General features: G+C 39.1%; 1 protein-coding gene across 2 annotated transcripts in view; it reads right to left on the bottom strand.

Annotated features, from left to right (window-relative positions):
- Positions 1-9,100, bottom strand: part of syk (spleen tyrosine kinase) — a 177,997-nt gene extending 168,897 nt beyond the window's left edge. Inside the window, exon 1 of one of the 2 annotated variants that reach the window (XM_078568677.1) lies at positions 8,776-9,100. The gene's annotated coding sequence lies outside the window, so the exon portion shown is untranslated. The remainder of the gene's footprint in view (positions 1-8,775) is intronic. The other variant, XM_078568698.1, reaches the window with a different exon arrangement.
- Between the last annotated feature and the right edge of the window lie 5,620 nt (positions 9,101-14,720).

Genomic DNA, 14,720 nt, shown 5'->3' with positions numbered 1-14,720 from the left:
CAAGCTTTATCCCCTCTCTTTATTTTGAGTGTCAGCCATGGCTCAACTGATAACACTCTCGCCTCTTGAGTCACAAGATCGTGTGTTTGAGTGCCACTTCAGGCTTGAACACAAATAATCAAGCTGACGCTGTGTAGTAGAGGGAGTGCTGCACTGTCGGTGGTTCTTTTTTTTGGATAAAATGTTAGATCAAGGCCCCATCTGCCTGCTCAGGTGGATGTAAAACGTCTCATGGTACTACTTTGAAGAAGAGCAGGAAATTTATCACCAGCTCTATACAATATTTATTCTCAATCAAAATCATTCAAAAACAGATTATCTGATCATTAACACATTGTTGATTGTGGGAGTCTGCTGTGCACAAATTGGCTGCCACATTTCCTACATTACAACAGTGACTACATATCAAAAGCATTACATTGTTTGTAAAGTGCTTTGAGGTGCCCGGTGGTCATGAATGCTGCTATATAAATGCAAGTCTTTCTTTTTGTTTCTTCATTTCTCTTTTTGTACCTGATTTCACATTGAATTCACCCACTCTAATTTACGCTTCCTTCTCTTTATGCTGTTAATTTCACAATCCTTCCATTTGATTGGTTATAAGGACATGCACAATTGCTTATATATTTCTCATGAGAACTGACTGGCTTGAAACATTAACATGGTACCTGTCTCCACAGATGCTGCCTGACATGCTGGGTACTTCCAGCATTTTCTGTTTCTATTACAGATTTCCAGCATCTGCAATATGTTGCTTTTGTACACAATGCTTGCCCCACATATGAACATACAAAATAGCAGAAGTAGGCCATTTGGCCCTTCAAGCCTGCTCCACTATTCAATATGATCATGACTGATCTGTTTGTGTTTGGAATTCCACATTTCCATCTACCTCTGATGATCTTTGATTCTCTTGCTTAACAAGGACCTATCTACCTCTACCTTAAAGATATCCAATGGCCCCGCCTCCACCGCCTTCAGAGCCAGAGAGTTCCAAAGTCACCCAAACCTCAGAAAAAATTTCTCCTCATCTCTGTCCTGTTCACTCATATCTCGGGTTTCCCTTGCTGTCCCGTTATTAACTAATCATGCAAACAGTTTAAAAACCTAAAATGTGCAAGGGCAAATCTAACCAACAGCAGACGCCATAAGATGCCCTGCCACAACAATTATGGCCCTTTATTTTTATTGGTCATATTTTTTATATATTTTAAACTTTGTTACATGGAAATATGGAAATAAAGGCATCAACTGGTTAAGACAATCAGCATTCAGAAATCTACTCTAAGTGCCACCAAAGCCAAGATGTGTCACTCACCTTCATGCTACGGCTCTTTGCGCACATGCAGACTACGGCCTACACATATTTTCTTATCAGTGGTATCAATAAATCACCAAAATTCCCAGGCAGCCAATCACAGATAAAGGTGCTTTCAAGCTTTAACAACTTCCTTTGTATTTTTGCAGAAAGACAAACTAGAAGGTAATCATGAGGTCTAACAGTAATCTTGTGTCCCTTTTTCATTTTGAATCATTTGGATCACAATGAATTAACCTTGTTCATCTAAGAAAGAAATAAAAACCTAAGTGCATAACCAAAATACCATTTTCCCACGCACAAAAAATAGTTCAAGTTTGACTACATTTGATTTAATGGAAGTCTTGCTCCACATTTTCTCCAAGTAATTGAATTTTGGGGAACATTTGCTACAGCTCATATTGTTATTTACATACTCATTTCATTACCATTAGTAGAAATGTACCTTATGCAGGAAGGGCTTTCAACAAAAATAACTATTAAGCTTTGTTAAAATTATATTATATATTTAAGGACATCTAGTTTGAAATCACTAATTCTACAATATCAAAAATATAATTTTCTGTGTTATTAACGTTTTAGATTTTTTTATTATGCAATTATTTGATCACTGAATGAAATCCAGTTGCTTTTAATTCAAAGTAACATTAACTTTTTAGAATGGTTAACAGACATAAATTCAAAACATACTCATTCATCATGTAATGGGACTGAAAATAAAATAAAATATAAGCAAGCTGAATTCCACAGAACTAATTCCTCAGTCGCATATCTGACATGGATGGAAACCCAATTCCATTTTTATTTCAGCAGTCAAAGCGCTTGAGATTTTATTTGTACTTATATATTTTTTTAAAAGTGTGTTTCTGCTGCTGTAAAGATATATATAAATATGCTACGCCAGAGGTCCTAATTGTGAATGCTCACAGTAAAATGTCATTTTTATAACAAAATATACTTTCCAATCACAAGCATAAATGTACACAATATGATTGTCATTGATCCATCATGAATTAGTATTGAAGATGACTGATTTTTCTGGTACTAAAGTTGCACAGTTGTCCCCAATTCTAAGTCACTATCATGAGGTGAGTCATAAATCTTTCACCGGGGTAAGTCTCGAGCTTTCTATTTTGACTAACAGTGTCCTTAGACATTGCTAATTATAATTGTAAAAATAAATTAATTAATTTTGTTTCATAGCCAACAATCAAATATAATTAATTTGTAATTGAATATTAATAAATTGTCTAATATTAGTAACCATAATGTTCATCAACATTTTTATTTTCAATTGAGGACTCAGCCAATAATTCCTAACTATAATGGCAATAATCATTTGGTGATATTAATTATTAATTGGTTGTGGAATTAGACAATAAAATTAAACAAACAATATTTCTAAATCTATTGTAGGATCTGATGGAGACTGCTTCAACATATTGTTTGTTTAAAAAATTGCCTTTTTAACCTCTGTATTGTACTCATGCGATATATTTAAATAACAAATCCCATTCCACCAGTAGCAAACACAACTAAATCAAAAACTGATCACATTTGCATCACTCATAAAAGGCTCAGTGCTCTGCATCTTACCAAAAGCCAGTTACAAAAAGTATTATATATGGATAGCTTAGGTACCATTTCTTAACATTCCAATTTCCATTACCAATTATGTCACCCACAGGGTGGAAACTCTCCAATGCACACAAGGCATCCCTAGGGTTTTGTCTAACGTAATATATCAGAAAGAGTGACTAAATTACTGGTAGTGAATAATGTACATCAAGTTCTGTATATTCAAACAGATTTTGGTCACATGGTTTCTATTCACTGAGAAGAACTGTTAGCTTGCAGCTTCATCATGCAAATGTATTTTCTATGCAAATTGTAAAACATAGATTACATGCGTCAACCTAGTTGTCATCTAATATAAATAAAAACAGAAAATGTTGGAAATACTCAGCAGTTCAGGCAGTAAACTAATGTTGTTTATCATGTGAATAGAAACAGTGGAACAAATTTATGTTGCTCTTTAGGTCAATATTCAGTATGTAAGTATTAGTTATCTATCCTCCATCCACCTACTAACATTTTTTTAAAATTCTGGACAAGATAGTAGAAAATCACACCAAATTTATTTTATATTAGCCAAGCATACTCTTTCATGAAATGTACAAAGATCATTATGTATATTAATTTCTAATCTCTGAATATTTATACCACACATATTCATTTTGAAGCATAATTTGTTACCAAACACTATGAACTTTATTTTCTAAAATTTTCTTTAATGTTGTCATTCAACTGTAACCAAAGCAGCCAAGTTATGTTACTTAAGGGTGAGGTACTTGAAAATCAATTGCCCTTTATGTGCCAAAAATCCTTTATTTTTCTCTGACAAAATTTGATTTTAAAATAAGTATAAATAAATGCAAAAGAGAATGTTGCTGGGACTGAACCTGTGTCTCTTCTTCATATGCTACTTTTGTTCCCATTTTAGGTAATAATCTTGGTTTAAGAATTCTAAATGGTCAACCCAATCCATTATATTTTCTTTTTCTTAAGGAAATCACAAGAATCTGTGGAAGTGAATCAGTTATCAATTAGCGTAATGTATATAAAGTGGGAGAGAGAGGCGATGGATAGCTATCAAAGTTAATTTATTTATGCAAGCTTTATGGAGACATATTTGCATTTTGTGAGCAGGGTGGTGCCACACCTAGTCTGAAGGCAGGGACACAAGGCTTGCAACAATACTATGAGAGTCAATTTCCCTCAGCAGTAATTGACATTTCATTATTTCATTAATTATCTTCACAAAAATAAATCAAAAACTTGGAATGATATGGATTTGGCTTCACATTGCTGCAACTTGTTTAGGCCTGGTAGGTACAATCAGTCTGGTTTGCAATCAGTAACAGTCTTGCTTAAGAGAGAAACATGTGCCTGATGAATACAGACATGGGAAAAGCTTCCTCCCAACAATTACCAATTTGGAAAGCACAAAGGTGATAATTTCCACTCTCTAAACATTTAAATTAAGGTTTGATGTATTTACAAAGTGCTCAGGTGGTTGAACAGATTCCCTTGTTTCAAAGCATATACATTTTACACCCTATAGCAGCAAACTGAAGTATTGTGTAATTAATAATAAATAAAAGCAGAAAATGCTGGAAATACTCAGCAGGTCAGGCAACGTGTGTGGAGAGAAGCAGAATTAACATTTCAGGGCAAATGACCAATTTTTCCAACGTCTGAAGTGTTTTACTTTTGCATCTGTGTGAGATTAATCCCTTCAAAGAGTCTTGCTACATTCTCTCAAAGTCAGGGACATGTTTGGACTCAAATTTGCACTTCTAGTAGCATTGGTGAAAACTGCTGCTAGACTGGCACTGTGAATTTGACCTAGGTTTTAACTTGTTAATTATTATGTTGGGACTATATTGCTGTTCCTTCGCTGTCACTGGGTCAAAATCTTGGAACTCCCTTCCTAATAGCACTGTAGGTGTAGCTACACCACATGGACTGCAGAGGTTCAAGAAGGCAGTCACCAATACATTCTCAAGGGCAATTAGGGATGAGCAACAAATGCTGACCTACCAGCGACATTCACAACCCAAGAAGGAATTTTATAAATTTGTCCGACATGACTGAGAGAAATAACTTGCATTTACATAGTATGTTTCACAATCTGAGGATGTCCCTAAGTACTTCACAGCCAATGGGGTCCTTTGAAAGTGTAAATACTGTTGTAGTGGCCAACTTGCACAGTCCATAGTACCACAAGCAATAAGGTAATTGACCAGATAATTTGCCTGTGTTGGTTGAGCGATGACTGTTGGCAAGCACAAATCCCTTGCATATCTTTGAAATGTTGGAGAAATATCCGTAAGGATGATGCAACATGAGAAATGTATTCATCGATCTAGAGAAGGCTTATGACTGAGTGTCTAAAGACGAAGTCTGGAGATGTGCTAGAATTCATGGAATTCCTGAGAAGCACACAAGGCTATTACGGGACATCTACAAGGAATGTCAGACAAGAATAAGAAGCAATGTGTGTGCATGGCGGGGGGGAGGGGCCAAGAGTTTTGCCAAAGTTGGATTGCACCTAGGATCAGCCCTGTCCTTTCCTCTTCCTCATTGTCGTGGATGTTCTAACCAAACAAATGAGACAGGAAAGTGCCATGGGCAATGATATTTGCAGATGACATTGAGCAATGTGGTGGGGTTGATGAGAACATGACCGAGGATCTGAAGAACTGGAGAAGCACTGGGAGACAGGGTTATGAAGGTCAAGAGACAAGAGACCCAATTTATGGACAGTGAGTTTGATTGAAGGTGGAAAGATTATTGGTAAAGACTTGGAGAAAGTGAATAGTTTCAAGTACTTGGAGTTGGTGGTGGCAGAAGATGGAAGTATGGAATTGAAAATTAAGCAATAGATTAGCTCTGGTTGGAGTAATTGAAAGAAATGCAATGGAATGCTAGATGATTGAAAAGCATTACTGAAACGGAGGGGAAGAACCTACAAGACAGTTGTGAGACTGGCCTTGTTATATAGTGCAGAAACATGAGTAACATCGAAAAGAGTGGAACAATAACTGGATATTAATGAAATACCAGTGCTGAGATGAATGTATGGAGTATTGAGAGAGGACACAATCAGGAAGTAGAACATCAGTGAAGAATGTAGGAGCTTTGAAAAAAGTAGCTAAGAAAAGATTAAAATGGCATTGTCAGCTGTCGGAAATGTGGTGAGACGAATGATGGAGATGGGACTGCAGGAAGAAGAAGAGGAAGGACTAAGGCCAGGTGGTGAGAGACTTAAACATAGTGAGATTGGGTGAGGTGTGGCTAACTGATAGGAGATGAATGGTGATCAAGCAACATTGTGGTGACCCCCAAGTAAAATGGGAGAAGACAAAAGTAATGTGCCATGAGGGCTTTCAAATCCACCTGATAGAATGTCAATATAACATCTCAGCTGAAGCACTCTCTCAGTACTACAGGGAAGTGTCAGCTTAGATAAGGTTCTGGGGCTTCGACCTACAGTGTTTTGTGTTTAAGATAAGAAAGCTGCGACTGACCCAAGTCTGCCAACAAAAGAGGCATTGGTTTGTTTCTATGTACATACCTCAAATTGAATATTTGTAGAATTAAACTGCATTTTGGTATTATAAACTGTGTCTAGATGCACTGGGATATATTGACCAAAGAAAGACTTGCATTTATATATTTCACAGCCTCAGGACGTCTCAAAGCGCTTTTCAATCAATGAAATATTGTGCTTTATAAGTACCGCCAGTATTTTCTCTTTGAATTCGCACGAGGAGGAGCGATGCATACAGATTGAAGTCAGGGAGAGAGAAGGTTTGAAGAAAATTAGCTTTAGAGTTTTTCAGCTTCTGCTGTGGCGGCTAGCATGTGTGTTTTACCTGTTCTCAAACTGGTAATCCCAAATCACATTTCGCGCTTGTGTGAGCGGCTGGGGAACTTTCTTTTGCATCCATGGGTTTGGTCACAAATTGCTTCGGGGCCGATGTGAATTATATCTGCATGTGTTTAAAACTTGCTACAGAGGGTGTTTATAACATTCTTCTTCAACTTTAGGAAACTTTGGATGTATTCATGATATAATCTGACAAACGTCATATGAGAACATAATTCATGATGTTTTTAGATTAACGCGATGTTGACGATTGTGATTGAAAATGACAGTCGCACAAGAGGTGAACAGTTGGAAAATTGGAAACAAAAACAGAATTACCTGGAAAAACTCAGCAGGTCTGGCAGCATCGGCGGAGAAGAAATCAGTTAACGTTTCGAGCCTTCATGGCCCTTCGGCAGAATTGGATTGATTTATGCATCACAAAAGATAGCGGATATGCTGAAGTCTAGGAATTTGTATATGGTGTTAAAGTTTAATGGGTTATGCTTTCATGTGCCGTTTACAGTTTGTTTCTATGTCCAAAGTTAGTAAAATTTAAAGTTGCACAAAGGATTTATAAATGCCATGCATATATGTGTATATATGTGTATGTACATACACACAAATATATATATAACCCAAATCGCTCACAACCTATCTGCAGCCAATGACTCCTATATTGGGTCGTTTCTGGTTATAAAGTCAGTCAACACAGAACAGGTTTTACAAACCCATAGTGGGAGGAAAAACTCACAAATCATACATCCGAATGAAATGCAAACGTTTTAACATCAGATCTTTCTGCATCACCAGAATAAGGTAACATTCAGATTAGTTCCATTTAAACGAGCTGTGTTTTTGCATCTGAAATAAAATGTTCTGACAAAACCTCATCGGCCTGAAACGTTGACTATCTCCCTCTCCACACTTGCTGTCAGACCCACTGAGTATTTGCAACATCCGCAGTATTTTGTTTTGAGCGAGTTTTGGATGTGTTTCTATGTACTGAATGTCTACCACCCCACCCCCCACCCCTCCAAAAAAAAAATCTAAGTATGATGAGCACTAAAGCAAGTTTGAAATGAAAGGAGAACGTTGAGTGATACCGAGGCGTCTAAAACTGAATTCCCTTGTCCTGGTTTCCCGCAGATTTATTTAATAAACATTCTGTCATGGAATGAGGTTAACAGTTGCCTAAAACACCCAGTTAAAGGAATGAACACAGGAAGCTGCAAACACACAGCAGGGTTACACTCCGGGTATGGATCCTTTGGGTCTAGGACTAGGTATCCTCAGTCGCCGAAAAGGTCAATTTATCTTTTTCTCTTCAAAGATACTGATGACCCTTTTCTGCTTTTAATTTCAGATTTTCAACACTTTGTAAAAGAAAATGAAGAGGACAGTAAGATAAATAAAGGCATTTTAATGCTAAAGAAGTGATAAGCCCAAGTATTTAACTCCAAACTGATCGATCTGGTGTCACTGCCACACCTGTGCTCAGTCTTATAAAAAATTTGCATGCGCGTTGAAATTTGCCCCGGCTGAATTGTCAACATTCCTGATAACAGTGTCATAAACCCCGCTCCGGTCAGTGAACGAAACTGACTGTCGATTGTACCACAAACAACTTCAGAATTCATTCGTAGTCAAAAAAAACTACAAGTTAATCTAGGCCATGCAAACAGTATCCGGGACAAGTCTTTGTAACAAGGCAACTTCCCCCTTTCCTACCGTTGCAGAATTGCCTGGAGCAACATGGGTGTAAATGGCATGTTCTAAAAGACTCAACGGAGACCATTCTAAGCCGCTACCCTGGGAAGTGTAGACTAAAAGAAATGCAATTTTAAAACCAGGTAAAGGAGAACATACATCCTTATTAGAATAAAGAGAAACACGTTTTCATTTTTAAATGATAATTTGTTTCCTGGGCTACATTACTATTATACGGCGCGGCGATAGTGCATGACAAGCGAGTCATATTAAAATCCGCAATTTCCAATGATCTATTCTACAACGTCCTTACCTGTGCGACTTTTTCTGATTGAATCTACTTGCCGCTCTCACTGGCCGATCCGCTCATATTAAAATGCAATTAATAAAAGATATTAATACAAATTACAGAATGACCTTGCAAATCGCAACATAAAAAGGGGCTGGGGAAGGCCACGCTACATTCAACGACGCTACAGAGAGGGTTGAAAGAAAAATAGCCCACACTATTTTTTGATCCCCAAATGGGTGCTTAACTGTTTTGGACACTCGATGCTAGTCGAGAGCGTGAACTGTAGAAAGGGGCAGTTACTTCCTCTTTCTATACAGAGTCCAGTCCCCATTCTGACTTCCTCGAATCACTTTGTTCCGAAAACTTCCTCCTTTCACAGGTCAGTAACTGACAAAACAAACATTGCCATAAAATGCTCCCACTTACTAATTCACAACTTTTACAATTACCCAAGGGGGGTGGGGGGTAGTTTTTCTCAAAAAAATGTAAATACAGTTGTTACTTAATCCAACTGGTTGAATGAATAAACAAAATATCTATTACCAACATATTTATCTTAACAAATCATACTCATGGCCTTCTGGGAAGATTCCCTTCAAGCAACAACCTTAAAGTAGCGTTGTTTACGTTTGAGGGGATTTATATCTTAACGGCATTAATTGCTTTTTCTGTTAGCATGTAACTTTTAACTGCACGCTGCAATAATGATAATATTCAATACATCTCATCTTTGCAACAGCCGTGAAGAGGGCTTTTCAGTTGCTGGGTGATTCTCATAAAGCCACATTTTATTGTCCATGTTGAGGTGGCGGGAGGCAATAGTTTAAATTGCCCTGAACACACCAATATGATGTCAAGAGTTGCATCGAGTGCATGCCCTTAATGTGTTGGAAAAGTAATTCACACATCAAAAAAACACACTTGAAAGTATCAAATTTAAAAATCTTACATTTGAAAGTGACACATGTTTAAATTGTATGCCTGACTTGTATCTCAGTGACTCAATAACCAATATCTCTTATGTTACCCAGGTTGATTGCCCAATTATGGCCTAGACAGGAGGGGGCGGCTGGCACGAAAACCTTGGGTCGGCGTGAGCCGTTCTGCGCACGCGTACCTCTGGGGGCGGGGCTAAACTCTCGCCGGCACAAACGGCCCCGCCCCCGAAGTACCGCTGGCTGAGCATGCAAACCACTCGTCGAAATAAATGCAGCCGACTGTTCTACTTGCAACCAGCTTTCCCTTCACGTATCTTTATCAGGTGTTGCATCTTTACACAGATTGGCAACGCACTTTCTCATGCACAAGCAGTGGGAGCCGAAGGGTGGGAATTTAAATTCCACTTTAATGAAACATTCATGACTAGGATGTACCCAGACTGCATTCGTTCAAATACTACCAATTCTAAAGTCTTTTGTGAGTGCTGTCAGATCCAATCCCCCCAAATTGTAAGACTGATGTCCTTTTGCAAAAAAGCTGCAGATCCCAAACCTCAACCCCCTCCGTTGTAATGGTGTTGGTTACAGAAGGTATCTGACAAAGAAGTCTTCGTAGTCTTCTGTATGTTAATAGCAAGTCTTTATTAACTACTTGTAACTATGTACATATATACAGTAAAGGGTACAATCTCCATGCCTAGGGCTTAGCATGTCTCTGTTCAACACCACACTGGCTCTAGGCCTGGGTCATGTGTCTTTACTGTATGGGTGATACTGTGCTCAGTCCCACATTAACCCTGTATGTGCCAGATCCTTATACTACACTCTCTATTGCTGTCAGACCCCAATCAGGTTAAATACTGACAGATCCCAGCCTTCCCCCCAGTTCTGCCAAGCTCCAGAACTTAAATGCTGCCAGTTATTCCCCAAAAGCTTCCAAATGTCATCAACTCACCCCCAACCCCCACTGCCCCCCCCCACCCCACTTCCCAAATCCCAAACATGATTAGAGCCCATTCTTGGACCCCTTAAATGTTGCAAAACTACAAATTTTACCGTGAGTTCTGTTTCCTCCTACTCCCTGCACACTGGTTAGTTGCAGCTCCAACTCCTTCCCTCCTCCAACAGGCCACCCGCTTTCCTGTTCTCAGTTCACTCCAAATGCTTTCTCCCTTGCATGTGTTGCCCTAATGCCCAGAGAGACTGGCCCCAATAATTCTTAGGACTCATCTATTGCTCAGCATGTATTGATTGCCATGTTGGTGAGCACACTGCCCTTTACCAAAAGTAAAATGTAGAAATTTAATGCAGTTCTGGTCTCCAGATTACAAAAAAGGATATTGAAATACTGAAGTACGTACAGAAAAAAAACTTACAATGTTATTACCAGAATTGAGAGGATGTAATTATCAGGAAAGATTGAGCAGGCTGGAGCCCTTTTCAATTTAAAGGAAACTATTAAGAGAAAACCTAATAAAGGTCTTGAAATTTATGAACAGGCTTGATATAGAGAAATTGTTTCCATTTGTGGTTGAGTCCAGAACAAGGCGGCATGAATATAAGATAGCCATTTGCAGATCAAGAATAAGACTTAGGAGGAAGTTTGTTACACTGAGTGCAGAAGTTGCTGCCCTGAGCAGAGATAGCATCATGCATTTGAGAGAAGGCTTGATGCATACATGAAGGCAAAGGGATATGGAGAAAGGGTGATCAAAGTTGGCAGAGACTTATGTGAAATATAAACACCAGCATAAACCAGTTAGGCCAAATGACCTGTTTCTGTGCTTTTGAATATGTAATTTGATTTGAATCCCATGAATTTCACACATTAGCCATTTGGTTGGTTTGCAGAAGCCAGATACTTGCAGAAACCAGTCACCTGGACGTCAGAGGAATCTTGACCAGATGCAAGGTAACAAAACACCACCCCCTTCCAGTATGTAGAAACATGATTGCATCCCCTTCCTCCAATGCCCAATGCAGCAATACAACAGACATTGCATTAATGGATGTCACCCAACAACCTAAAGCAAGGTAAATTTGCTGATGACACAAAGAAAGATAGGAGAGTAGTTTGTGAAGTGGACATAAGGGGCCTGCAAAGGGATATAGACAGGTTAAGTGAGTTGGAAAGAAATGGCAGATGGAGTATAATGTGGGAAAATGTGAACTTGTCCACTTTGGCAGGAACAATAGAAAAGCAGCATTTTATTTAAATGGAGAGAGATTGCAGAACTCTGTGACATAGAGGAATCTGAGTGTCCGAGTACATGAGTCATAAAGAGTTAGTATCCAGGTACAACAAATGATTCAGAAGGCAAATGGAATGTTGTCATTTATTGTAAATGGAATGGAATATAAAAGTAGGGAAGTTTTGTTACAGTTGTACAGGGTGTTGGTGAGACCACATCTGGAGTACTGTATACAGTGTCAGTGTCCTTACTTAATAAATAATTTGGTTGCATTAGAAGCAGTTCAGAGAAAGTTCACACGACTGATTGCTGGGATGAAGGGGTTACCTTATGAGGAAAGATTGGACAGGCTGTGTATCCGTTGGAGTTTACAAGAATGAGAGGCGATGTTATTAAACATATAAGATCCTGAGGAGACATGACAGGGTGGATGCTGTGAGGATGTTTCCCCTGGTGGGAGAGACTAGAACTAGGGGACACAGTTTAAAAATAAAGGGCCTTCCATTTAAGATGGAGATCAGGAGAATTTTTTTTCTCTCAGAGAGTCATTAGTATGTGGAATTCCCTTCCCCAGAGAGCGGTGGAGGCAGGGTCATTGAATATTTTTAGGGTTGAGTTAGATAGATCCTTGATTAATAAAGGAGTCAAAGGTTATAGTGCTTGTCAAATGATGGAAGAGGCTCAAGGGGCCAAAAGACCTACTCCTGCTCTTTATTCATATGTTCATATGCTTGTATGTTCGTATATAACCATCCGGGCCCTTCCATTGCTGTTGACGTAGAGCTAAGACACTTGACAGATGAATTATAAAATCATAATTAAAGTCCCTAGTATGTTGTGAATTCATGTACAAATACTTTGTCATCAAAAATGAACTATACATTTAGTGAACGGAAGTCTTTGGAGTTCAAATAAGTATGGGGAATTACATGTGGGACATATAATACCAAATCCAAGCAATAACGAGCCTTAATAACCCAGGGGAAGTCTGAAAAAATTGATAGTCCTCACAGTTATCTGCGTGGGAGCATTGTCAATTTGTATAAATTGAGATACCCTAGCAAACAGGGAACTGGTGATTTGCCTAATAGAGGAATGCCAGCAAATGACTGATCTGGCAAAAATCCTGAATGGCTCTCTAGAGGTAATAAAACCGTGTAATAAAACTTGAGAACTATGGTCCCTTTCTGTAACAAAATGAGAGCTGTCTGTGCCATGGATCTGTACTGCAGATCTGGCTGCAGCAAGGAATAAAGCTCCATCACTGAAGTGCTGTCTCCTGGGATAACAATCCTGTAAAAAGTGTCAGACTGAGCATGGGCCTGCGATTGCTGCTGGATGGTTAGTACTACAATAAACTGGTTCTGCATAATTAATCTGGTTATATTTACAGCCTCTTTCTGCACCTCTTCCACCTGCGTATAGAAACAAGAGTAGACCATTCAGCCTCTAGGGCCTGTTGTAGTAATGTTATCACATCCTAACTCAGTAATTGTCCTGAAATACATGCTTTCAAGGTCAATAAAAATGTAGTGAAACATAGAAACATAGAAAATAGGAGCAGGAGTAGGCCATTCGGCCCTTCGAGCCTGCTCCACCATTCATTATGATCATGGCTGATCATCCAACTCAATAGCCTGCTCCTGCTTTCTCCCCATATCCTTTGATCCCTTTCGCCCCAAGAGCTATATCTAACTCCTTCTTGAAAACATACAATGTTTTAGACTCAACTATTTGTGGTGGTAGTGAATTCCACAGGCTCACCACTCTCTGGGTGAAGAAATTTCTCCTGATCTCAGTCCTAAATGGTCTACCCTGTATCCTCAGACTGTGACCCCTGGTTCTGGACTCCCCCACCATCGGGAACATCCTTCCTGCATCTACCCTGTCTAATCCTGTTAGAATTTTATAGGTTTCTATGAGATCCCCCCTCATTCTTCTGAACTCCAGCGAATATAATCCTAACCGACTCAATCTCTCCTCATATGTCAGTCCCGCCATCCCAGGAATCAGTCTGGTAAACCTTTGCTGCACTCCCTCCATAGCAACAACATCCTTCCTCAGATAAGGAGACCAAAACTGCACACAATATTCCAAGTGTGGTCTCACCAAGGCCCTGTATAATTACAGCAAGACATCCCTGTTCCTGTACTCGAATCCTCTCGCTATGAAGGCCAACATACCATTTGCCTTCTTTACCACCTTCTACAACTGCATGCTTACCTTCAGCGACTGGTGTACAAGGACACCCAGGTCTCATTGGACATTCCCTTCTCTCAAGTTATAGCCATTCAGATAATAATCTGCCTTCCTGTTTTTGCTATCAAAGTGGATAACCTCACATTTATCCACATTATACTACATCTGCCATGCATTTGCGCACTCACTCAGCTTGTCCAAATTACACTGAAGCATCACTGCATCCTCCTCACAGCTCACCCTCCCACCCAGCTTTATGTCATCTGCAAATCTGGAGATATTACATTTAGTTCCCTCATCTAAATCATTAATATATATTGTGAATAGCTGGGGTCCCAGCACCGATCCCTACGGTACCCCACTAGTCACTGCCTGCCATTCGGAAAAAGACCCGTTTATTCCTACTCTTTGTTTCCTGTCTGCCAACCAGTTTTCTATCCATCTCAAAACACTACCCCCAATCCCATGTGCTTTAATTTTACACGCTAATCTCTTATGTGGGACTTTGTCAAAAGCCTTCTGAAAGTCCAAATAAACCACATCCACTGCCTCCGCCTCATCAACTCTACTGGTTACATTCTCGAAAAATTCCAGTAGATTTGTCAAGCATGATTTCCCTTTCCTAAATCCATGCTGA

Source organism: Cetorhinus maximus, chromosome 2, assembly GCF_964194155.1.
Source record: "Cetorhinus maximus chromosome 2, sCetMax3.hap1.1, whole genome shotgun sequence".
In the NCBI taxonomy this organism is placed as follows: domain Eukaryota; kingdom Metazoa; phylum Chordata; class Chondrichthyes; order Lamniformes; family Cetorhinidae; genus Cetorhinus; species Cetorhinus maximus.
The sequence above is the reverse complement of the archived record's forward strand: the minus strand, read 5'-3'. Positions and strand labels throughout refer to the sequence as shown.